The sequence below is a fragment of the Schistocerca americana genome, unplaced genomic scaffold (genome assembly GCF_021461395.2).
Source record: "Schistocerca americana isolate TAMUIC-IGC-003095 unplaced genomic scaffold, iqSchAmer2.1 HiC_scaffold_36, whole genome shotgun sequence".
In the NCBI taxonomy this organism is placed as follows: domain Eukaryota; kingdom Metazoa; phylum Arthropoda; class Insecta; order Orthoptera; family Acrididae; genus Schistocerca; species Schistocerca americana.
The window spans coordinates 1,553,609-1,579,916 of NW_025726082.1; positions in this window are offsets into that span (position 1 = coordinate 1,553,609).

Genomic DNA, 26,308 nt, shown 5'->3' on the forward strand with positions numbered 1-26,308 from the left:
AGAAACCTTTTTTATAGTAATTGACTTGGAAAACATTTTTTGATGTCGATTTCAATGACACTATCCATGGAAGATAGGCGCACAAATGAAGACACAACCACAGAGCATCGATTGTAAAACGCAACATCCACGATGAGCCTATGTATGCTACGAATAACGTGAAGTTCCAAATCAAGAAAGGCTTTTCATATTTTTCTTTTTGCATCTGTATCAGAAGAGATACATTTCCTTGTAAATATACATTTTGATTACTCTGTGATATACTGGAATCATGAATCATTTCCAAACGATGCCTGAAACAAACAATTTCTTTCATTTCATCAAAACTTTCGTCGTAAGATAGATATCGTAAGTGTGAAATTCAACTGCATTTTCTGGTACATTTCAACCATGTTGACAGAATATATGCTTAAGAGACTCTCATACCATTTTCTGCACGAACAGATTCCACATAAATAACGTTGGTTTCACCGTGTCGAATCTGTGTGGCATCTGCGTTGGCAGCTATTAAGTTTCTCGCACTTTGCCACACGCAACATCTCCAAAATAAGCAGCTCTGATAAAACCTAGCAGAACACCGTTCGTGTCACTTTCAGTTATCTTATATTCTTCATAGCTCCGTTCATACAATTCAAAGTCAGATGAACAGTCTGCATTTCCGTCGAAGACGCCCTGCGCCACTTTCACTCGTTGCTTCATTTATTTTTCATGGAAAACGTGTGACATCACAAAGCATATTACACCATTTCGTAAATGAAACGTAAGGCATTGGTAGAATGACATAGTGCTTTAGGTGACCAGTTCCTACTATGCTGTAAGTGATGCGAATCCTGTTATTCTCATGATTTTTAATTCGTGGTAAGAGTTATTAGTTTAGCTGGACAACGATAATTATGAAGAATTCATAATTTTAAAGTATTCATAAGCATATACCTGAGGATGTAGAGGACTGAAATGCTCGACTTTACGTCTACCCGCTGGTCTTGCATCACTCTTTCTCCGCATGATTTGAGTTTGGCGTTAAATGGAAATGATATCTCCTTTGTGTTTTCGTCGGTATTGTTATTCTGCCTGCATGTAGATAAAGAGAACACAAACTAAAATGACACTTCTTCTCGACGGAAAAACCACTAAGTACTTTCTCTTTGATGCCTTCATTAACACTGACGTCATGTGTCATGGGACAAAACAAAAACAGTTTCATGTTTCTCTCAGTCTTTTTGATCAATGGTAGTAAAAACATTTGAAATCAAGAGTCTATTGAGAAAATAGAGGTAAAGAGGGGGGGGGGGGGGGTGGAGAGATAGAGAGAGAGAGAGAGAGAGAGAGCGCTAAGACAAACGAATTTCCCTCTTCTTCGAGGGAGTACAAAACGTTCATTTTCCGTAAACAAAATTTTCTCGATAGCAACACAATAATTCAGTACCGTGCCCAGTTTCCACCCTGCTCTACAACTGCATTTTGCTGCCGGAGAATGGAGATAAAAGTTTCTGGACGAGTTGTTTTTCTGTGACAACACTTTCCTCGCATCACGAACTATTTCGGACAGCTCCGGCATGGTAGACGGTGCTGGTCTTCCGCTCCTAATAATTTTCTGCATCTTTGTCCATACATGCTACATGCGACTGAGGTCTGCACCTTTGGAGGCCAGTCCAACAGCTCGTCTGCATTCATTTGAAACCAGTGTGTTACACAGCTCGCTGCGTGAGCAGGAGAATGTTCATGTTGGAAGATTATTCAGCCTCCGAAAATCTCTGACGAACAAAGAAATCATTACGTTATACAGTATTTCGTAGCAGTAATAACTAGAAAACGGACGGTCCAATTGCCACAAAACGCCGCAACCACTAGCTGATATCCAACACCAAATTGTGACAACAGTTTGGTCATCCCTTCGCCGATTATCGTCCATACCACCCTTTCTCGTTGAGACGACGACGAATGGTGACCTGCTCACACTTAGCTAGAGGATGTTCCTAATTTCTGTGCTAGTCGTGAAAAGGTCTTCTTTACTGCAGTGGATTACACTATTGACTTGATCCTCTGTGGTAGCCTCTGTACGTCCAGGGCGACAAAGATGGTTGACGTTGCTTTCCTCCGCCACCCTCTTCACCTAGCGATATATCGTCGAATTGGTGTATCCTATGGCACAGGAATGGTGCTGATACAATATCTATCTTCACAAAGCGCAAGAATGCGACGTTTATGAAATTCCTCGAACTGTGACGTTAAGCAAGTAAGAACCCATGACAGGGCAGGGGGAAGAGAAGTGCAATAGAAGGCGAAGAGCACTTTCTTCGCCTAAGAAGTCAAAATCATTCCCGATTACACGCTTTGAAAATAGATCTAATGAATTAGTTGGTTGTGAGTATTGTTTAGAGGATGATGTAAATGTATGTGTCTCTACACATCATATGTAGTGATAATAATGACACCTTTCCCAGAGATTGAAGGTAAAATTTAGATTCACGTTGTGGTGCGGATCATGTTGCTCTGGCTGGAGTATTTTATATTACTAATCGTCTTGTATTTTTAGCTGTGCAATACCTAAAGAGGTTTAACTCAGATTCAACTTACGATTGCTACAGTTTCAGGAACACAACGTGTGATGCCGAGTTCGTGTCTCCGTCCGGCACACGGTTTTAATCTGCCAGGAAGTTTCATGTGCAAATTTTGTTGCTCAAACCTTTTCCTACCTGGACAATAACCTTTTTTTATTCGGTAAATTTGCGAGCGTTCCTGCTTAAGTTGTTTTAAGATTAAACTAAATTCCTCCACCTACAACAAAGTTAAAATAAATCATCTTAACAGCACTAAATAGCAGTTTATGAAGCGATTAGTGGCCACATTTTGCTGCATTTCGCTGATTACAATGGGAAAAACTTACTACCCAGAATACTCATCTCCCAGAACGAAAGGATCAACGAAATGAAACCTCTAATGTTGCGATCATGCGACTTTTATTTCAGTAATTGCAAAATCACATTAAAGAAACTACGAATTTTGTAGTACGCTCACCTGTTGCTGTCAGTAAGGCGATGCAGTAACTGGCGTTTGAAATGACGCGGAGCCAGTTTAGGTCGAGAATTTATAGAAATGGAAGCCATGGCACAATTTAATACTGCGATTCGTAAGCATTGCTTGCACACGAAATTACTGTTGCAGTATACCTATGGAGTCGAATAAATCAATTACGTATTTCCCGGTGAGAAAGACCAGTGGTAAACAGTCTTCGCAACAGCACTTTACTGAAACTGGTGTTCCACAGAGCTAGAATTTCAGGTTGGCAACTAAGTATAAACTCTCTTAGTCGGACGTGAGTTTTGCCACAATGAAATACTTTTCCGCAGTGTTGAAGTGATATTACAATTAGAGTAATTCCGGGAAAATATGAATTTGGGCCACGTAGAATGAGTGTATTACAACGAAAAACTGTTGATCTTCTGCAGTATTTTTTTCTTTCCTCTATTTGAAATAGGTGGCATCGACCATATGGAGATAATGAACAGAAGATATGAATTAACAGAAAATACGAAAATCCTCTGGCTTTGAAAGTGGCGTTTCCTGCCAGTCTTAGCAAGCGTCGCTGCTAAACCCAAGTTCTTGAAGTAATACAACGCAATTTGTCTTATGAAGTACCGTGTTCATCAGCTAATTTAATTTTAATGTTCTCTAAGAATAACTAGAGACGTCCGATATTAACTTGAAAAGTCTTCACTACAGATGAAAAGAACTAAATAACTATTTGTTACGGTACAGTTGTCACACAATGCCGCATCCATTTGCTGCGAACTAAATATTCACCTATTTTTTGGGAACTGCTTGTAAGAATAACCAAGAAGCCTTACATTCTTTGTCAAGTACGCGGATAGCAGCAGCAGAATTAAAAATTTAATTGCGATAACGGCAGTAATAATAAACGTATTTGTTAACTTCATACTGTGCAATGGTATATCTCGACCTAAGAAATTTCTTGAAACAGTTCCCGGATTCCGCTTAATATGTCAGGCGTCCACTATACACAGGGAGCGGCTACACGTGTAGCGGGGGCACTGTGGAAGGGACTATGAGTTTTTTTAGGTTAGAGGGTCTCAGGAAACCACAGAAAGGGCGTCTGCCTAGGGGGCAGGTAAAGCACACTAAGGTATTTGTAGAAACGATCGGTATTGCAGTTGTAAACGTCGTAGCTGTGTTGGAAAACAAGAGCTCCAACCCTTAATAGAGAGCTCAAATAGTAATAGGTACAGCAAGCTGGCTAAAGCCAGAAATAAGTTTAGCCGAAATTTTTTCAAACGATCTAGCAGTTTTCAGAAAGGACAGATTAAATACAGTTGGTTGTGGAGTATTTATTGCTGTCAGAAGTAGCTTACCTTGTAGTGAAATTGAAGTGGATTTTTCAAAAATGGCTCTGAGCACTATGGCACTCAACTGCTGAGCTCATTAGTCCCCTAGAACTTAGAACTAGTTAAACCTAACTAACCTAAGGACATCACAAACATCCATGCCCGAGGCAGGATTCGAACCTGCGACCTTAGCGGTCTTGCGGTTCCGGACTGCAGCGCCTTTAACCGCACGGCCACTTCGGCCGGCTGAAGTGGATTTTTCCTGCGATATAGTATGGGTAGAGGTTATCCTTGACACTCGCACTAAACTGTTAATTGGATCATTTTACCGACTTCCTGACTCAGAAGGTATAGTTGCTGAACAGTTCAAAGAAAACTTGAGTCTCATTTCAAATAGGTACCCCACTCATTCAATTATAGTCGGTGGTGACTTATATCTACCCTCGATATGCTCGAAAAATTGTACATTTAAAGCCGGCTGCAGGCATAAAACGTCATCCGAAATTGTACTGAATGCCTTGTCAGAAAATTATGTTGAACACTTAGTTCACGAGCCCACTCGAAGCGTTAATAGTTGCGAAAGCATAGTTGACCTCTTAGCAACAAATAATCCTAGACAAATAGGGAGTATCGTGACGAATACAGGGATTAGCGATCACAAGGCAGTTGCTGCAAGGCTGAGTATCGTAACACCTACAACCATCAAAAAGAAACGCGAGGTATAAGTCTTTAAAAAAGCTGATAAAAATGCTCTTAACGCCTTTTTAAGAGACAGTCTACAGTCTTTCCGATCTCATCATGTAAGTGTAGAAAAGATGTGGAATGGTTTCAAAGAGATAGTATCGACGGCAATTGAGAGATACATATCAAATTAATTAATAAGTGATGGTACTAATCCCCCATGGTAGGCAAGACAGGTCAGATCGCTGTTGCAGAAGTAACGAAAGAAGCATGCCAAATTTAAAAGAATGCAAAATCCCCAATATTGGAAAAGTTTTGCAGAGATTCGAAATACAGTGCGTACTTCAATGCGAGATGCTTTTAATAATTTCCACAATGAAATTCTGTCCCGGTATCTGGCAGAAAATCCTAAGAGATTCTGGTCATACATAAAGCACACCAGTGGCAAGACGCATCAACACCTTCACTGCACGATAGCAACAGTGAAGTCACTGATGACAGTGCCAATAAAGCAGCGTTATTAATCACGGTTTTCCGAAACTCCTTCACCAAAGATGACGAAGTAAATATTCTTGAATTCCAATCAAGAACAACTGCCAAGATGAGAAACATAGAAGTATATATCCTCAGTGTGGCAAATCAGCTTAAATCACTTAATAAAGTCAAGGCCCCGGATCCACATTGTATACCACTCAGGTTCCTTTCAGAGTATGCTGATGCAATAGCTCCATATTTAGCAATTATATAAAACCGTTCGCTCACAGAAAGACCCATACCAAAGGACTGGAGAACTGCTGAAGTCACGCTAATACCCAAAAAGGGAAATAGGAGTAATCCGCTAAAGTGCAGGCCCATATCACTAACGTCGATTTGCAGTAGTGTTTCGGAACGTATACCGTGTTCGAACATTATGAAGTATAAAGTAGAAAACGATTTATTGACACATAGTCAGCACGGTTCCTTCTTGTGAGACACAGCTAGCTTTCTATACTCATGAGATAATGAGTGCTATTGACAGGGGATGTCAAATTGATTCAATATTTTTAGATTTCCAGAAGGCTTTCGACACCGTTCCTCACAAGGGTTTTCTGACCAAACTGCGTGCCTATGGAATATTGTTCCGTTGTGCGACTGGATTCGTGATTTTCTGTCAGAGAGGTCACAGTTCGTAGTAATAGATGGAAAGTCAGCGAATAAAACAGAAGTAATATCCGGAGTTCCCCAAGGAAGTGTTATAGGCACTCTTTTGTTCCTGGTCTACCTTAATGACATAGGAGACAATCTGAGTAGCGATCTTAGATTGTTTGCTGATGATACTGTCATTTACCGTCTTGTAAAGTCATCAGATGACCAATACAAATTGCAAAATTATTTAGATAAGATATCTGTCTGGTGCGAAGAGTGGCAACTTACCTTGAATAAAGAAAAGAGTGAAGTTATTCACATGAGTACTAAAAGAAATCTGCTAAATTTCGATTACGCGATGATTCACACAAATCTGAAGGCTGTAAATTCAATTAAATACTTAGAGATAGTATCGACTGCAATTGAGAGATACATATCAAATTAATTAATAAGTGATGGTACTAATCCCCCATAGTAGGCAAAACAGGTCAGATCGCTGTTGCAGAAGCAACGAAAGAAGCATGCCAAATTTAAAAGAATGCAAAATCCCCAATATTGGAAAAGTTTTGCAGAGATTCGAAATACAGTGCGTACTTCAATGATCACGAATAACCTACATTGCAAGGATCACATTGATAATATTGTGGGTAGAGCAAACCAAAGACTGCGATTCATTGGCAGAACAATTAGAAGATGCAACAGATCTACTAAAAAGACAGCTTACACCGCGCTTGTCCACCCTGTTCTGGAGTACAGCTACGTTATGTGGGCTTCGTGGAAATCAGGTCTACAAGTTTATGGAAGGCCTAATATGTAATTCTGCGAATATGTGGTACATAATGTTAGAAAATAGTGATATAAGTAACAGGACCATATGTGTTCTAATGGACGCACTAACTAAAGTACGATAGTATCAGTCGGCACAATCACAGACAGTGAACATCAATCGAACGAGGTTGTGCTGATTAAAACAGACGGGGATTCTGCCCTTCAAAAAATAGTTTTTCCGTAGTGTAAGTATTTATGCATTCGTATTGTGTTGTTTTGGTTCTTATGCCATAATACTATGAAACGTCCACTACCCCTGCAAATGAGGGACACAGGTAAATAAAACTGTTACTGCTGTTACCTTTCGAATTTACAGCCACCGCAGACTTAGAAACGAATTACATTAAAATCTCTGCTTTTTACTAGGTTGGTAGTCATTTGAAAGACTGTGTATTCGAGTAGCATGTATCAGAGCTCTACGTGTATCAGTAGTTGAACACAGTTGATTTATATCTCCTTTAATTCTTTCTTGAACGTAAAGACGACGATGTTTCCCATTCTGTTCAGGTCCACGGTTTGCCTAGTCGGGCAATTCATTCGATTCATTATTGCGCTAGTCGGAGCACGATGCAAAACACACGTCTTCGACAAGCCATTAATAACCATCGACGACAACCGTGCGGGTGTCTAACATAATTTTTTTTTTCTGATTTCGCGTGAAGTACTGACGACACACAAATACCATCACTTTGCTCATGATTTCATGCTTGATCTATGTTCAGTTTATGATGGGCTATCAACTGGGCATTGTACCACTAAACCTGAAGCGGGTGCGATGGCCTGCGTGGTGACGTCACGGGCTCTTTCCGTCCGAGACTACTGAAGCTCAGTACGGAGCAGTGCGGCGCCCGCTCGTTAGACGGGCCGCTTTGCTGGACTGTGTTCAGAGCATGTCCCTAGGATGCACAAAACTAAATTCTGGTGCCCAACAGAAAGAAGAACCACTCCAAATGATCACGCAAATTATTGATAACAACTGTATTGTCACGCAACGGAAAATGTCTTATTTAAATTAATATCTATAGGGGCGACCCAATTGAGCATGAAATAAATGGATACCGCACCACTCATATAGAAAAATTAGCTACGAATGGAAACAAGTGGACACTATACAAGTAGATTTATTGATTTTGAACATGAAAGTTAGGGAACTGACGTCTTAAAAGAATCATTAATAATTGGACAAGGGAATACAACTCTTAAGTATATCCTCGGCACATGTGGTTAGGGACGATAAAACAGAATCAAGTTAGATCTTAACAGACATGACCAGTGACTACGTAAGCTATTAATTAGATGCAGAAAGTACACTGCAAGGTAGGAGCAAACACCATTAGATTCCAGAAAATGTGCACTGAAATCAACAAGCTGGATATCTGTTTTTAAGATTGCATACTCGGCTCCTGAAGGGGGCGGGTTAGGTTTGTTTCTAAACTGCTTCGGCAGCCATGACGATGTGGCATCTTATCAATCGGGCAAGGCGTAAATAAACGGCCTGGCCGCAGCAGCAGCTGGAAGATGTGATGTCGGCTCCCCTTTTGCACTTAGTGTAGGGTGTCCATTTCTTTTGCATTGAAAAAGGGGGCATTTGAAATAAATTAGAGAAAAACCTGGGACAATGAAGGAAAAAAACGGGACATAAATACTGCATTGACTAAATTTAATACACATACAAGTTTACCTTTACAACGTGCACTCAGATGATCCCAAATCACTTTTTACAATTATTCTGCCACACTATCACCGTACTTTTCACTTTCATGTACTTTATCAAGAAGTGCATTTTCGTTTGAAATTGTATCATAAAAGTCAGTACACAATACACCATTAAAGTGTGTTTTGACAATGAGCAAGGCCCTCACTGTTTCAACTTTCATTCTGTTTTTTTCATCTGACACTAACGAAAACACACGTTCCACAGCAGCATTTGACCCAGGAATTGCCAGACAAAACTCCATAAAATGAATCATGTTTTTCATGTTAATGTTTTTGCTTTTTAAATAAGCAAATATTTTACACCACGTTGCACTAACACTTTCTTTGTCTCCTTCTTCACTCTTTATGAAGTTCTGTGCACATGAAAATTCATCGAACAGTTCGCCTTCATCGACAGGAAAACTTGGTACAATACTTTTAACAAAAACAAAACAGTCCTGAATATCGTTCCACTGTAGTTTCTCCTTTTCAGTATTAACCCAGTCAAATACTTAAAAAGGTGTGAGAAATGGTAAACACTATTCTTTAATATACTCAGTGCAAGAGTCATAGAAGATGTCAGCATAAATATGAAATTGTTCTCGGTAATTTCACCATCTTCTTCCAGCTTCCTTAGAGCCTCATGTACAAAGGATGTGAGAAACCTTCCAGATTTTCTACATTGTAATTTGCCCAATAATTTGTTTATTTCTTGATAAACTTCCACTGTTGTGATTTCTTGTTTCTCAAAACATTTAATTGTTGTGGAGAAAGGTTTTAGCTGGCTAACAAGAAAATGTAGAAGGAGAATAGACACAGGGTTATCAAACAATTATTTAAGGATAACAAGACACTTAACAGGGGATATAAAATATGATTTCAAAGCAGGAAATATCTCTACAATTCTTTTCAATGCTGGTAGCAGAGATAGTCACTTTGTCTTGCTGTGCCCAAGTACAGTTTTGTATTCAGTTTCAGTAAACTTACAGAATGACTTCAGAGAAAATGTGGAAGTGCTGGTAGATTTTGTTTACAATTAATTGGCAGTCGATGGGTAGGCAATCTGAGCCAGTTTGTAAGGAATTGTGCACCACCTACTATATTATTCACTGTGTTCTGTTGCAGTTTATAGAACAAATCGTTTTTTCCTTTCCTCTGCTTACCACCAAAACTGGTGTTAGTGTTGTCTGCAGAAACTGCAATCACCTTTCCCTCAAGATCATATTTCTTTAAAACCTCCAGCACATAATTCTGAAGTAAATCTGAAGTTTCTCCAGCTAAATTAAGCAATTCGAGCACTTTCACCGTGATGCCATTTTCAGGGTGAAAATACCTGATAAGGAGAAGAACCAACTTCAAATCCAGATGATTCGATGTATCAATCATTACAGAAATGAATCGAGCACTTTTCAGTTCATTTAAAACATGCTGAGCTGCATACGGTGCAATAACATTTGAAATGATTGCATTACATTTTGTGTGGCTACATGTGAATTTAGGATTGTAAAGTTTTTTAACAACTGCTGTAGTACAGTCCATTGACTTATAGCTATGGTTATGCATTGCACTGTGGTATGCAAACGTAGCTTCTTGTGCTGCCAACTGCCTATCCATTTCTGTTACTGATTTTAAGTATACATAGTAGTCACTCACGCATTTATTTGCTCTTTTCGTTTAATCACTCATGCGATGTTTCTTCGTCTTAATGTGATTCACAATGTCAGACCTTCCACCATGACCAATAGCAAATTTTGATCTGCACAACGTACATTCTACAGTTTCTCCACTACCAGTGATAAAAGGAAACTCGCATTTTATATTGCTGTTAAAATTACACTTTCGTGGCATAATGAAACTGATTGCACAGTGCAAAACATTAACAGTGTGGTGACGAAAGCCAGAGAGCAAGTATCAGTGGTGTAGAGTATCTCTGGACCGAAAGGACGGATTCAGTGGGTCGGTTTAGAAGAGAAGAATCTTCGTTGTTATTCGTAACCTATAGTGCGTTCAAAATTACTTGCGATTTTTGACAGTTCGGTACATGTTTGGGGTGTGTTGAAAGTCATCACACGCTTCCTAGCGTAAATAATTGCGCAGTTAATAGCAAGTCAAACAACCAGTAGCGTAAAATACTCTAGCCAAGCGGAATCATAAAAAACGGGACATTTGAGCATCCCCAAAAAAACTTTCAGGACAGCAGGACATTTTGGTAAAAAACGAGACTGTCCCGGGAAAAACGGGACGAATGGACACCCTAACTTAGTGCTTAAGCATAGACATCTTTTCTGCGGTAGAGAGGTTCGTTTCGTTGATCATCTCTCCTAACCTGAAGTGTTTATACTCTACAAGAGCATGAGAGGTGTTTTTACTCTACAAGAGCTTGAGAAAAAGTATTTTACAAAATCCTAAGACAAAGTGAGTTCCCTAATAACTGCATGAAACTCAACTACCTTGCCATTAGAACTTGGAATCGCCGTCAATGAGCACAGAGATTCCGAGTTCCGAGGAATGAAATAGTGTTAAACAATCTGCTACCCTTCTCTATTTCATTTTGTTGTAGCCAATCGCTCAGAGGTGGTTAGAGCCTTGAGTCTACTCCCATTCTATGACATGATTCTGAAAAGGAAGAATGAAAGTCTCCGCATGTAAACACAGCGAGGAAGTGCGGGTTCTGCCGAAAATGACAGCGGAGGTTGCACTCTGAAGTTTAAACTGGACGTTCCTCCGAGGCATCGAAATGAACATTCACCCACCTCAAGAGAAACTACAACAGGATAAAAGAGCTTTCCGAGGAATTCGGGCTGGCCGGAGTGGCCGTGCGGTTCTAGGCGCTATAGTCTGCAGCAGAGCGACCGCTACGGTCGCAGGTTCGAATCCTGCATCGGGCATGGATGTGTGTGATGTCCTTAGGTTAGTTAGGTTTAAAGTTCAAAGTTCTAGGCGACTGATGAAAAATGGTTCAAATGGCTCTGAGCACTATGGAACTTAACATCTATGGTCATCAGTCCCCTAGAACTTAGAACTACTTAAACCTGACTAACCTAAGGACATCACACACATCCATGCCAGAGGCAGGATTCGAACCTGCGACCGTAGCGGTAGCACGGTTCTAGACTGTAGCGCCTAGAACCACTCGGCCACTCAGGCTGGCATTTGTCAAGAACATTATTTTCACACGGTGAGGTTTAAAAATTTTTGCGACCGTTCTCTAGAATGTTCCGTATTACATTGTAGTGACCTGTTATAATTTTTCCTCATTAAGGTTACTGTTTCTGTTTGTAGTACTTTCACGCAACAATTTATTAATGATGTCTACTCTGTAACCATTATTAACCGCTGTCTTCTTAATGGTGTTAACTTCGTTTTCTTTATCCCTCTTGCTCATTGGTCCATTGACTGGTCTGTGTACTGAGGTACGAAAAGTAACCTCTTTATAAGCCTGTAGATGGCATTAGTGTATCAGGAATTAGAGTATTCGTCCGTATCAGCTTCCTTTAGACGGTAGAAGCATACTTATCCTGCACTGCCTCTTAATGTTCAACTCAAGGAATCGTAATTTGTTATGCATTTCGCACTTCGTGGAAAACTCAGGTTTTCTCTGGCACTCGTCAACCACATTTATTATTTCTCCTATATCTTCCTCAGAACCTTGGTCAACTTCACACACTTGGAGACCACATCGAAACAAGAGGACACAGCCCGATGTGGTGTGGGGTGTCAGATGGGACGACTATTGACTGCAGTCGAGGATTTTAATGGAAGACGTGGGATCACGTTCCTACGTACTATTTTCTATTTTAATTTATGAACGCCGCAAATGTGTTGGTAAGCTTTTCAGCGGTTAACTTCGCGAGCTACGTTTGAAAATATGAAGGTAGCATTGTCTCTCCAAAGGCGTTATTGAGTCGTGTGTAGGACAAAAAACGGTTGAATGCTAACTTTTATAACTGAACGTATTTCGTACTAAAAATGCGCAGTTGATTTTGGTGCCACATGTAGCAGATATATTGATAAAGTGGAGCTACTTAACGAAACAGCTACTACCAAGTTCCGTTGAGACGGCTTCCCATTACGATACAGGTATGAGAATATTTACGATAATGCCAGTGATTGTACAACCTATTGTGAACACAATTTCGGCAAATCGAAGATCATAAAATACTAGTTAAAGTCGAGTGTGAGTGAAATCAGAGAGTCCATTTAGATTTCTTAAGGACAGAATACGAAGCAGCTGAGTAGCTGGGCGTAAATGACGTAATCAATGAGTAGGCTTCGCTGAGAGCAGCCGCGCGATCTGAAGCGCCTTAGCACGGTTCGCGCGGTGCCCCCCCCCCCCCCCCCCACCCCTTCGAAGGTTCGAGTCCTTCCTCAGGCATGGGTGTGTGCCTTGTCCTTACTGTAATTGAGTTTAAGTTAGATTAAGTAGTGTGTAAGCCCAGGGACTGTTTCACCTCAGCTGTTTGGTCCCACAGTAACTTACCACAAATTTCCAGTTTCCGCTCAAAGCAAGAAAATGCAAAGCAAAATTATAATAAAAACACACTTTCGGGAAACTGATACATTATTATATTTCCAATTACTAATGTACAGGGTGTTTGGCAATTCTGATCGAAAAAGTGTTCAAATGTGTGTGAATTCCTAAGGCATCAAACTGCTGAGGTCATCGGTCCCTAGACTTACACACTACTTTAACTTATACTAAGAACAACGCACACACCCACGCCCGAGGGAGGACTCGAACCTCCGGCGGGAGGGGCCTTGCAATCCGTGACATGGCGCCTCAAACTACGCGGCTAATACGCGCTGCCACAATTCATGTTACACTCTTCTAGAGGTTGTAGAGGGGACTTAGATCAAGTTTTACATAGGAAGCCATATCGAGAAACGTCATCCAACGACGCTACAGAGCAACAATTTTACAAGTGCCGGCGCCTGTAGATGTATGCATATACAGGGTAATTCCATGATGATGTTACAGACTATGAAAGATGATGGAGAAGGGTAAATATATCAATTTGAGACAAGGAAACCTGTGCCGGAACGAACCATCGAAAGTTACAAGCGGAAACCGTTCTGATACCTCTGATACTGGAATAGATGTACTGATACTGTTGTTGCAACATTCATATGTGGTGGTATAGACCAATATAAGAAAAAATAGTAAATATGGGCCTAAAATACAAAGCTGAGCAACTAAGACCACTTGTTCATCTTCGCTAGTGTGAAACGTGTCTGCTCTATTGAACAAGTGCTCATAACTCTTAAGCTATGCATTTTATAGTCCATGTTTACTAGAGATATTTTCTTGTTTTGGTACATACTATCACCTCTGAAAGTTGCCTATCCTACAACCTTAGCAATGACAGTACCAATACATGTATTCCACTGTATGAGGTATTAGAATGGTTTTCGCTTGTAACTTTTGACTCGTTCGCTTCCAGTACACGGACCCTTACCTCAAACTGATACATTTATTCTTGTCTATCATCCATGAAAGTGTGTGACATCATCATGGAATCACTCTGTATATACACACACTTACAGGCACCGGCGCTTACAGCTTTGGCGCTCTGTGGCGTCGTTGTATGACGTTTCCGGATATGGGTTCCTACGTTAAACTTGATCTACTAAGTCTCCTCCCAACCTCTAGAAGTGTGTGACATGAATTTTGAAACACTCTGTATACACTTCTACCAATTTATGAGCAAATAAAAACTGTTCTTCGACATACTTCATACTATTATCAAGGTAAAGTAGCTTCTATGAACCATAATATATAGAATTTTTACTTTTAATTTTTTCAGACTATCTATACAATTTCAAATTTGTTTACTACAATAATACATTTTATTTGTTGTGTTCAAAACATCTTGTCAGTTTACTTCATTCTGCAATATTTTCCTGTAAGGTCTGATTTTTTATTACATCTTCTGACAAAATTATAGCCTTACAGGGCGAGAGGAGGGCCGCCATTATGACATTTCTGCCAGGGGTGCAGGTTAACCTCAGTACGCTCTGCAAATAATTAAAACATTAAATCCGTAAATTTTTTCTAGCTTATAATTAAATTTTTAACAATGCCTGCGACGTTTGCCCGAACCTATTTCACGTTGGCCGGTTTCAGTACAGTGTGACGCGGAATCAAAGAGCAGACTATGGCGCCGCTCAGACCACACCCTCGGCACGCCTTATTGATCCTTTCGCGGCCTAACATTTGAGATTATCCTTTGGGATTCGAAGATGTATTTTGGCCACTTGCAGCTCACATCTGTGCAAACTGACGTTAGTTACTATACATTAAAAGAGAGAAGGTCAAAATAAATTCGTACAATTTTCATTCAAATACTTTGTTCTTACTTCATGCACTGTTCATGCCTGTGCTGCGATCTATTGTTGGCGCTTGCACAGTCACCACACCCTAGTAGCTCAGTAGATATTTTAGGAAAATCACCATACTTTTTTGCCACAGATTGTGGTTAGCCCACAAGATTTCCAATTAACGCTCTTGTTCTTCAACAACAGTTTCACTCGCACACTCTATGGATGGCTGTTCATTTCCGCATATGGTGTTACATTGACGTTTCTAACATACAATGAAGCAACGTTACATCGCTTCCTTTTCCCACTTTTAGCTATGTAAGAACAACCCATTCGAAATCGAGATGCACAATCTCGAAATCTGTCACGTTTGCAAATGTCCTTGCAATGGCCGCCGAAATATAATTTATTGTCTCCTGAAATCTCACAAACATTGTTATGTCGAAGAAAATCTTGACATTGTGACTACCGCTCACGTCAGTCTGGGTATTCTGAATGATAATATGAACCCATGCAACTTTTCGTAATCTGATAGCAAAATAAAGGTCATATATGTTATTTTCTGATCACTTTTCCTTTCTTTTTCTCTTAACGCCATCAAACTGTTCTTACATTTGTGCAAGGCCAAATTTCAGTGTGTTTTGTTGCCTGTCCTTCACCACAGTGTTGAGAGCGTTCTGCCTATATGCCGTCACGAGTGACAGAATTCGAAGAATCACCTTGCCATTACATCCTTTGTATTAAACTAGTCAGTGCCGTTTGGACTTTTTCATTAAATCTTCTAACAAAATTATATAATTTGCTATATCTGTGGAAAGAGTTGTTACTATGATTTTACAAGAAAAGTTCATCGGATAATAAGTCAAAGTTAAGGTTTTTGTTGTCAGCCTGGCTGAATAATAATAGCATACAATGTAGTAGCATGTAATTGGGTTGCGTGGGTTTATACAATAGAATTTGTGGTGCCTTAGTTACTTCCAGGGTAGCGGCTAGGTTTGACTGCTCCTTGTGCCTAGTAACCAATTTGTGCTGGACTCAATTCCTCAGTTCCTCCTATTGTTGCATTAGTTCAATAGCTACATTACGAATTTGTCCGGTGGTAGACAGAAGATTGACCTCAATTTGCGCGAGCCACACACGCTGGCGTGCAAGGGTTTCATGGTGTTGGCCAGTAAAAGAATAGACTTGTGGAGGAGTTTTATCCCAACGACCAGCGTCAGCTCGGTCGGAGGTGCCGGATATTATGTTCATTACAGCGCTGCCCTCGTTGAAGCAACCTGACTTTGTGCGTTGCAGCGGTACGGCGTCCGAAATGCTTCACAGCTGTCCCTGGGTGGTAACAAGCACCTGTTTAATGTGCCTTATGTGAAGCGCTTCGGTTTAGCCCTGGCTTCGCAAAATTGTTTCGCATGCCATTCATCGATTGGTGATTTTTTGTAGTGCTACTTCTTCTTGTAAAACGGCCAAGTCCAAGTCAGCCACTATATTGACCTAGTGAGCAGTGCATAGCTTATTATCCAACGGCTCAAACATTAAACCTGATGACGATGGGTGGTTTTGGAACGGTGGGGCACTTGCAACACTGGTAAGTAGAGCAAACATAATACAGCACCTGTCGGCCATGCTGAAGTGTCTCGGTGAATGTGGCTATCACTTGTTTATGAGGATTTAGTTATAGCACCGTCTGATACTAGTCAGGATGCCTACAGTAGTACACACAGTGTTGCGTTAGTTCTATTATTATTTCAGTTAATTAGCTGATAGCGCAGAAGATTTACTTAACATAAGATAACTGGCAACAGAAAGAGCGTTGCTATGTCGTTGAACGAATTGGTGAAGTATGCTGTGTGGACTGTGTCATCGTGAAACGCTGAACTTGGACAACAGCCAATAGAATGAGCCACGTTCATGTGTTAACGATAATACTTCCAGTCAACCCAGAAGTGGAAAAGAGGGGGCATTATATGGTATTGTGCGGATCTGAATGCTTACCAATCACATGATTTGGTGTTCGTCTGTAAGCAGGTGTAAGCTGCATATGAAATTTGCTAACAAATCAAATGGTTCAAATGGCTCTGAGCACTATACGACTTAACTTATGAGATCATCAGTCGCCTAGAACTTAGAACTAATTAAACCTAACTAACCTAAGGACATCACACACATCCATGTCCGAGGCAGGATTCGAACCTGCGACCGTAGCGGTCACGCGGTTCCAGACTGAAGCGTCTAGAACCGCACGGTCACACCGGCCGGCAAATTTGCTAACATATTGAAGTTTTCTCTAGACTTTGTCAGAGGTCTCTAACTGTCACCAATCTCGAGAAAACTGATATGATGTAGTGCATTTATTTGCGATCGCACCGCGCCAGCGATAAAGCCAGAGTGAAATATCCACAACATTTCTCATATTTCATAAAAGGTTTGAGACATCGAAATGAAATTTTGGCAAATGATATCACAAAAAGAGGATATATTTTGCCGTATAGTTATTGCGCAATACTTCATTATCTACCGTGTTATTCCACTAGCTACAGACTTTTTTGATGAAGGAATGTAATTTTTTAGGGCTATCGATAGCTGGTGTTACGAGAAATGCTATTAGTTTTGCAATAACGTAAATGAAGTCACTACATGTCTTATTTTTCATAAAATACTGACGGTACTTTTCCTTAGTTCTTCACCTGATGCCGGCCGCTGTGGCCGAGCGGGTCTAGGCTCTTCAGTCCGGAACCGCGCTTCTGCTACGGTCGCAGATTCGAATCCTGTCTCGCGCATGGATGTGTGTGATGTCCTTAGGTTGGTTAGGTTTAAGTAGTTCTAAGTCTAGGCGACTGATGACCTCAGATGTTAAGTTCCATAGTGCTTGGCGCCATATATTTTGAACTTCACCTGATAAACTTAATAAACCACTGTTTCAGAATTCTCTCGTAACTGCGTCTGCACAATGTGTTAGTCAGGTGAGACTATAAAATCCTCTGAGGTTTGGCAAAAGAAGCAAATTTTAACATGACAACAAGAGAAACGTGTAGGTTTTACTCGAAATTGCCCACTTGTGACTCTTCTCTGAAAGTTATAAAATAGCAAACTAGGCGAAAATAAATCACTGAATTTTCGGAAGAATACTTTTTAGATGCTAATCAAAGAAGAGCCGACAGATCTTTCTGAATGGTCACCATGCAAGTGTGGCTGTGGAGGGGTCCTGCTTAATATTTACCAAAAATGTGAGTGTAGGCTTCACTTAAGAATGGCAATTCCCCTCCAGTGCTAGGCATTTCCCCTACAACGCTCTGAGCGACCCCCGCCACTGCCACTCTCCCATGCTTCCCCTGCCGACTGTGCATCTAGTGGCCACGGCATTTTGCGTGCACTGTAGCATGGGAACCCATTACTAGATGTGTTGTAACCCTGCGGAGCCAGAAATTCAATTTTATGTACCCTTTTTACTTTTATTGCAGTAACACGTTTGCTTGGAGCAGTTCTCGGTGGTACAGCTGGCTGTGGCACAGCCGGGCCTTGGTACGGCTTAAGCCGGTCAAAATGAACTATCACAGTAGGATCAGACAATTGAATCTCCTCGTTTACGAGGGATGTCACCCGTAAAACAGGGTAATGGTCCTCATACTGACGAGTGAACTGTTTAGTTCTTCCCTTTCTTACTACTAATTTCAGAGCAACACAGGATCATCGGGTTTACTCTGCGGAAGTGTAGCACTATTGTTAATTCACTGGAACTTAGTTTGAGTAGCTTTACATTTCTCTGCTTAACCTGTTTCCAGAATGGCTTAAGACTGCAGATCAATCCATTTACCTCACTCATATTTGCTCTAGCTGGGGGTTTATCGAGTTCAGACGGGCAGTTCATGTGCCTTCCATAGATTGCCTCGCAGGGCGTATACCCAACTGATTCGTGCATAACTTCTTGCGACAGTCTGACAGATGAGGCACTGCTGAGGCAGTGTGTCATTTGCTTATTGTCCACTGATACGCTGTGGACCTAGTCTGTATCTGCGTCTCGCTTGCGGTGCATCTGAAGCTTCTCTACTGGTTTGAAATCACCCTGCGTCTTTGAATGTGTTAACGTGTGTTTTTACTTGAATTGTGGTGAAAAGCAGTATGAATTCCGAAGATCCGGGTACGTACCGTCATTTATAATTATTTTTAGACGTATTATTTATTACTTGTATCAGTAATCATTATTTTTGTTATACTTCAGGGTGCTTCCTTACAAATGTGTTAATACAGTATGACAGAAAAATCATTCCTTTACTGGAAATTAAAAAAAAAGCAGCCGCTGTGTACTGCAATTTGAATTTCTACGATTCTTTTACGTTAATAGCTTACCACTTCTACAAAACGTCATCTACGAAATGAATTCTGAAAGCATTTTGTTTTTATCCTAGGTCCTTCAAAAGTCAAAATTATGATAAGAAAGCGCCTCTATGACCTTATGAAGAGATGTTCTGAGGAAGAGTTTCTAAAAAGTTTGGACTTTATGGAAAACTGTATATCATCAGTTCCTGCCTTCCCTGATTAAGAAAAGAATCGTTTTAAACATAAACTGTCTTCATCAAAGTCCCAATTAAAGAAATGATGGCATTGTTTACAGAAAGTTAATAGCACATTCTCAAAAAAAACCATAATTAGCTACAAGGTACCACTGAAATCCCATGTTGCATAACTTCAGTTGCTAGGCCACCAAAATCGTTGAGCGAATGCAGTAAAATGCATAAGACACAGGTACTGCGAAAGAAATTTGGAATCGCAGTATTAACGTATGCAAGTCAAATGAAGCTCCGAGAATCTGGAAATGGCAAGGTTTCCAAAGTAATTGAAGACAGTACTTCATCTACTACACGAGGAGCTAAATACAGACAAGCCCTATATCAGAGTCATAGAAGCTTACAAGAAGAAAAAATACTTCACATATCCAAGCCTTGTCAAATTTTGAGGAAGCTTCGCTGCCAAGAAACAATACGAAATAGTCCGAACAACTGGAAAGGAGGTCTGTCCCTGTTACAGCATCCTTCAAGAGGCACCCTGTGACTGCCACATGAGATTCAACTACAAGCCTTGACTAATCACAGATGTGAAGGATTAATGTTATATTTGGAAGAGGATTTAAATGATCTTCCAAATGATTATTTATCTCTTATCTCTAAACGGGGTTGTGGTGGATCACAGCGAATTCAGTTTACACAAAAGTTTGAAACCACACATTGCCGATTACTATGGTAGATGCAAAGGTCTGTAATGCAGCAAGAGAGTCAGCATCGAGAATGAGATGCTACATTTACAAGGGTACTTCAAATTCAGCAACCAAAGATGTAAATACAGGAGCTCTTCAGCTGCGCCTTTCTGTACTCTACGCCCGAATTTTCGGATTGTTGTTATAATTTCCCTATAAAATAAACATCAAGAAGTGGCAAATCAGCTCAAGAAAAAGAACCTTGCTCAAGATAGGAAAAAAGCCACACAAGAAACGTTTAGAAATCAATTGGGATTAACTACAAATGTTCACGAGCAAGACTATGGAAATACCAATGATGGAAATACCAGTAGAAGATTTTTTGAAGACCTCGAAACATGAGCAGAAATAATAAATATAATTCTGCAACTCATCTATCGATTCGGGTATATTCTGAAAGCTATTTCCAGTGGACATAAGATAGACAAATTTTCTGCGTTTACTGTTTAAACAGCAACACTATATGTTGATGTATATCTCTGGCATCTTATGCCTCCCACTATGCACAAGATTTTGGTGCATGACCCAACTATCGATGAACATGCCCTCTTACCCATAGGCAGTTTATCAGAAGAAGCAGCTGAGGTCCAAAATAAGCAGAGAAAGAGACAAATGTTTTTGCCAGGAGATTGTCATAAGAAGAACGCAGTCCGGACATAATAAACAGACTACTACTGACAACTGATCCATTAATAACAGGTATGAGACAGAAGCCAAATAAAACCGGCGAACCTTTGTTAAAACAATCATTACATTTACTTATATGGATGTGTAGCGTCTGTTGTTTCGAAATTGTCCGAAAGAACAGACACCACGCATTCATATAATTGATACACCTAGATGGGCAGTGGATCAACCTACTTCAGTGCAAATGAACAGATACGTCCGACAACAAGCGAGAATCTGACAGTAGCGAACATGGAGGAAGTGGGCAGACTGTGGATAGGTGGCGCACAGTGGGAATGTGGATCGGCAGACAGACGTGGCAAGATAGTCCACGAGGGTACGCATGTCATTGTGTTACGTGTGGTGCAGTGAGATCAGCAATCCATTTCCTTTCCTTTGCTTTCTCTCCCCTCGACCTTAAATTTAAATATATTTGCATTTACTGCCCTCAACCAAAGGATGGATCTGGCAGATCCCTCAAGCTTAAAATTACCAACGAACATAACACATCCTAAACCTAGTATTAAAATAATCATTTACAAAGTGAGAGAAACGCATTTATTCAATTACAGACATATACAGAACACAATACCGCTCTCAACAACGACCTGCAACAGTCTATGAGTGGTTACTACCGATCATGTGTCTGTTTCGCATCCTGGGAAGTCATTGGCTGCCGCAGATGCATAACCTTCGACTATATTTTCAGCATTTCTGCACTGTTGTCTCGAAAGAACTTCAGTAGTGCGAAGATATCTTTCTTCTTCGCATCCGTAATCTTAGGACGAGACGTCTTTGTCATCGCCATGTCCGTCTTCCGCACTGGCAATGTACATCCTCGTTTCTTTATTTGGGAAGACTGAATTTTCCCGTATTAGTAAACGAGTCGAAAAATGAGTTTCCGTTGTCATACAAAGTGACACATTTCTATCTTCCAGGTAGTGTCTTTCCTTTTGGTTCTGTGCCGTAGTATGGTGATAAAGGTGACGCCCATTCTTTCATAAGGTCCACTCCTTTCATCACCTCAAAGGGTGCAGGATTCTTTCTGCATCTCTGAAGCACTGAAGTATATTGGGGCACAGTCTCAATGTTGTCAATATTCCTTGGCATTTTTCCATATAAGACGAAGTTACGGTCGCATTGGAGATACGAATTCGATGGTTACGTTGTTTGTTTTTGAAAGCAAAGTACAAAATCGTAGCACGCTCATATTTTATTTTGTGTTCCATACGAATCCACTAGAAGTATAATAGTGTTAATATTGTTTGGCGCCTAGAGTTTTCTACTTATGAAGTCATATAAAAAGGAACAAATAGAATTTGAACCTTTTCCCGGAGCATTCGAGATACCAATAAAATGTACTTGATTGGTCATTGTGACAGTGAACATTAAATACATAGAGCCACAGTAGTCTTTTATACAATTGCGCAGTAATGCTCACTTTAGACTGTGGCATGTTCCGCGCGTAGTCAAACTCTATCACTAAGGTATCTGTGTTGTCAAGTTTGGCCTACCTTAAATACTTGTCCTTGGGTTTATTGTACTCCGCAGCGTTTACTTTGTGTTTTTCACAAACGTTTCTACTAGAATCATTTGCACTGACATTCAATATAGCTTCACACTCCCGACAAAAATCACAAGTATCAGTTTTTGACTTTCGAAACGATACAGACTATTTTTCCTAAAGAGCGTATAATAAGTTTTATACTTGATATGAAGTACCTATTCATTTCATGGAGAAAATGATCTCTGAACGAAGTGAATAACTGTTTAACACTATGGTAATAGTTATCAAAATATTTCCTTTGGGGCTTGCCTTGACAACCTTCCCTCTTTTGTTTTCTACTGTAAGAGCAGTAGCAGTCACCGCCTTTAGAATTGTCTTCAAACGATTCTCGGTAACTTGCAAAATACTTTGGAATAGGGATTTAGAGGATACTGTCTTACTATTGTTGCATTTTGGATGATATATAAATGTGGGTTTAGGATTCTGACAGATCTACTGTATTAGATGTTCTGGACGGTTTTTTCTCTTCAGTTAAGCTTAACATGAACGTATCATTAGTGTTGCTGTCACCTAAAGCCCAAAATCGTTCAAGGATCTCTTCTTGATCTGTTGGGCATATTATTAGATAAGATTCCTTCGCACAGCATTTCTTACTGACTCTAATATTCTTACAACAGACTTCCTTGCTGATTTTCGGCGAAACATAACACTGTCCTGAATTCCTCTTCTTCTTCGCGACCGCTTTCTCCGCCTCAGTTCCTGAATTTTTCGTTTCCTTCCAGTTAGGTGGCTCTCATAATCACACTCCGTACTGGATATACGATCACAATCACTTCCCATATTTTGTTTACAGTCACTGTTTACTTTCTATGTGACGTTGGAAAACGTAAATTCCACTTTACGGATATCCCGTCTCTGACAAATACGTCTCAGCACATTGCACAGTGATACAGTGATAAAGTGGCGTGGGAGTTTTCTAGTTGGTATTGGGGTCGCTGGAACAACGACTTGGAGCAGCACGGCCGTCAAATCATTGTAGGGAGCGTTGCGTCTGTCCGGTGCTAATAATAATTTGTGAGCACAAAGACTGTTCGTACAGATGCAATTACTGCAGGAAACGGAAAATCGACTTAATGTACGTTAATTCGTTGTTTCCAGGGAACGTCTCAACTATATAGTTTCATTATCATCCTACAAATATGTTCTCTAGGACCACACTGACAGAAAACACCAAACAGTAATTCTGGTCAACTTTTAGCATTAAATAACCCTTTGTAAGTCTATCGATCACCACCATAAAATGTTGTGCTCCAAATGTATATTGTCAGAAATTTCTTCCTCAAATTAAGGCCTATGCTTGATACCAGTAGACTTCCCTTGGCCAGGAATGCCCTCATTGCCTGTGTTTGTTCGCATTTTATGTCCTCCTGGCTTCGTTCTTCGTAGATTATTTTGCTTCCGAGTTAATTCACGATCATCAATTTTGCTGTAAAGTTTCTCGCTGTTCTCATTCCTGTGCTTCTTTATTACTTTTGCCTTTTCCCTGTTCACTCCCAATTCAAATTCTGTACTCATTAGACTGTTCATTACATACACCATATTTTGACATCCTTTCACCTTGAATTTTAATCTCACTCTTGAACCTTTAGTTTATTTCCGTCATTGCTTCTTCGATATGTAAACTGAACAATAGTGATGAAAGACTGCATCCTTTCCTTACACCCTTTTTAATCTGAACACTTCGTTCTTGACCTCCCAGTCTTATTGGCCCTTTTGGTTCTTATACATGTTGTTTGTTACCTATCTTTTCTTATAGTTTACTTCTACTTTTCTCAGAATTTCGACCATCCCTTGCCTTTTTATATTGTGAAACGCTTTCTCTACGTCGATAAATTCTTTGAGCGTGTCTTGATTTTTCTTCATTCTTATCGCCATTATTAAGAACAACGTTGGAACTACCTCTCTAGTCCCTTTCCCTTTCGTAAAGCCAAACTGGTGGTAATCTACCAGATCCTCAACTTCAGTTTCCGTTCTTCTGTACATTATTCTCGTCAGCAAATTGAATCGACAGCTGTTGAGCTTATTGTTTGAGATTTCTCGCAGTTTTCTGCCCTTGCCAACTTCGGAATTGTGTGGATGTAATTTTTTTGAATGCCCGATGTTCCGTTGCCAGATATTCAGTTGAAATGTTATCTATCCCTTCTGTCTTATTTGGTCTCAGGTCTTCTTGATCTCTTTGAGCTCTTCAAATTCTGACTCTAGTACTGGATCCGCTAAGGTTTCCATATCGATTACAATTTCTTCTTCTATCATTTCATCAGACATTTCCTTCCTATCATAAAGGACTTCATCTTACTCCGTTAACCTACACGCTCTCTCCTCTGCGTTTAACATAGAAATTCACATTTCGCTCTTAATGTTACCACTCTTTAATTTCATCGAAGGTTCTTGTCACATTTCTGTATGCCGAGTAAGTCATCCCGACGATAATTTATTTTTTGATTTCTACACCTCTATCCTGCAGCCATTTCACCTTGGCTGGCCCGCACTTCGTATTTATTTTATTGCTAAGGGATTTATATTATTGTATTCCTGTCATTCCCTGAATATTACTCACTTCCTATTTTCGTTGAGCAACTGCATTTCTTTTGTTGACCATTGTAACGGAACAATTATACTCAAACACATTAAAAATATTTCTCTTTAAAATCGCTTTCGATACAGCTATTGATTAATCTTGAGACAATGTGTGGAGGTTCGCAATAGATGCATCTTTGGATTCTTGTAAAGTGTATTAATTTTTACATGTGCTTTTATTTAAAATGATGAAAAGATGTAACATCTATTCTCTAATTGTAAGCGACGGCCTTACTCCAAAGATTTAGACACCAAGTTAATTAAAAGTAAAATTAATACCGCAAAATTGAAGGAATCGGATTGGACGATAGGCTTGGTGTGTACCGTTGTGACAAGCACAATTGGAGAGGTAAGGCAGACAGTTACGAAACCTTGAGTAGTGAAGGCGCTTTGTGGCTGCCGCGTATGTAAAATTGTTGTGGTGCTACATAGTGCGTCTAACCTTCATCTAAGTGGTGTGACTTTTCACTTACACTCTGTGAAGACGACTCTGAAATCATAAAGTCGTGGATAGAATAATTTCCGGACTTATGACGCTGTGAAAACCTGTGAGCCATGGCGGCTGCTGCAACAATGGCTCTGGGAAGTGTCATGTAGCTTGGCATGTTTTAATTTATCAGACACGTGAAGAGTTCATAGATCGCTACCGTTCTGATGACGCAACCACCATCACACATATTACGACGTAAGCTATCACAAGGCAAGATTTTCATTTTTTTCAAATGTCTCAGAGCACTATGGGACTTATCTTCTGAGGTCATCAGTCCCCCAGAACGTAGAACCACCTAAACCTAAGTAACCTGCCCGAGGCAGGAGTCGAACCTGCAACTGTAGCGGTCGCGCGGTTCCAGACTGTAGCACCTAGAACCGCTAGGCCACTCCGGTCGCCTCATTTTTTTCAGTAAAGTAAAATTCTCAATGTACAGGGTTATTACAAATGATTGAAGCGATTTCACAGCTCTACAACAACTTTATTATTTGAGATATTTTCACAATGCTTTGCACACACATACAAAAACTCAAAAAGTTTTTTTAGGCATTGACAAATGTTCGATATGTGCCCCTTTAGTGATTCGGCAGACATCAAGCCGATAATCAAGTTCCTCCCACACTCGGCGCAGCATGTCCCCATCAATGAGTTCGAAAGCATCGTTGATACGAGCTCACAGTTCTGGCACGTCTCTTGGTAGAGGAGGTTTAAACACTGAATCTTTCACATAACCCCACAGAAAGAAATCGCATGGGGTTAAGTCGGGAGAG